This window comes from Myotis davidii, unplaced genomic scaffold (assembly GCF_000327345.1).
Source record: "Myotis davidii unplaced genomic scaffold, ASM32734v1 scaffold478, whole genome shotgun sequence".
Lineage (NCBI taxonomy): Eukaryota > Metazoa > Chordata > Mammalia > Chiroptera > Vespertilionidae > Myotis > Myotis davidii.
Window position 1 is genome coordinate 5,348,693 of NW_006289570.1, and position 1,389 is coordinate 5,350,081.

Genomic DNA, 1,389 nt, shown 5'->3' on the forward strand with positions numbered 1-1,389 from the left:
GTGAAGTGAATTATGCAATCCATGGGTCCCAAGGCGCCGCCATATTCTTCTGGAGCAAGTAATCTAAATTGGCTTGATATGACACAGCAGGAAAAGGTGTAAGGAAAGAGATAAACCGAGGGAAGAGCTGGGAGGCCTCTGTGGTCACTGCCGACATGCCTACCAGCAGAAGCACCTCGCCTGTGCCCTCTTGGTTTCGACTGGGCCTGAGCCTGGCAGAGGCATTTCCTCCACTGTTTTTATTTCTCCCCTGGCGACAACCTGTAAGGACCCTCCTGCCCACTTCCGAGATTGGGTCCTAAAGCAGCGGTCCCGTGAGGAGCCTTCGACTGCTGCAACGTCCTGGTGACGCAGGCTTACTGTCCCCTTCAACGCCTTGGTTTATGACACTTGTCCCCTCTGCTCCCCTCCTTTATGAATATCTGTCTGCCTGTGCTAACAGGATGAGAAGTGGTCATTATGCTGATCTGTTAGGACCCTTTGCCCAGGACGGGCTGACTCATGGCAGGTGTAAGAAGGGTGTCAGGGACAACATCTTCTGTATGAGGAGGAGCAGCCACAAAGAAACGTGGTGTGGCCCCCAACAAAAGCCTCCATAAATGTAAAATCCAGAAATGTGAGAAATGTGGAGGGGAAAAGTGACCCCGCAGGGTGATCTGAGCATAAACACCCGACTCAGCACCTGGTAGCATACCCCAGGCGTAGACATTCTTTACTAAAAGAATTACCTTTGGCCCTGGCCGGTTTGGCTCAGTGGACAGAGCGTTGGCCTGCAGACTCAAGGGTCCCAGGTTCAATTCCTGTCAGGGGCATGTACCTTGGTTGCGGGCAGATCCCTACTAACATGCACATGTATCTCATAACGTGAAAGGTCTGGGGGAAAGTCCGCTTTTGACCTTGCCCCTGAGTGTGTTCCCAGGAAATTCCCTGAGCAGCCCTGTGAGTCCTTGTAACCAGAGGAAGGTGTCCCTGGGCTGTGACGTCGGACATGAGGGTCACTGTGCACTGACTTTTGCACCATCTTCACTGGAGGGGACACTAATCAGTCTGTCCTGTGTGTCCATGATGGCGCCGCCCACAGACGGGACTCCTCCTGGGAGGGAGGCGCTGCAGGGAGGCTCCAGGGCATCAGAGTCACAGGCCCTGGGACCAGGCCAGGATGTGTGGCCAGAGACAGTCCCCTCTGAGCTGCAGGTGAGCTGGGCTCTCAGGGCTTTGGGCCAAGGGCAGGTGTGTGCTGCCTCCAGCAGGGGGCGCTGTAGACCCGCCCTGTGGTCCCAATGCAGCTGCACATTAAGGACCTTAACTAATAGGAGCCTGGGCCTGTGGCTGGGCCCTGTGCTCAGTGATGTGCTGTCTCAGCAGGTGCTTCCTCCCAGGGCCCCCACG

General features: G+C 55.7%; 1 protein-coding gene across 1 annotated transcript in view; it reads right to left on the reverse strand.

The window, feature by feature from the left end:
• Positions 1-212, reverse strand: part of LOC102757327 (low affinity sodium-glucose cotransporter) — a 16,903-nt gene extending 16,691 nt beyond the window's left edge. The window contains exon 1 of the transcript XR_001513599.1: positions 202-212. The gene's annotated coding sequence lies outside the window, so the exon portion shown is untranslated. The remainder of the gene's footprint in view (positions 1-201) is intronic.
• Positions 213-1,389: the final 1,177 nt, after the last annotated feature.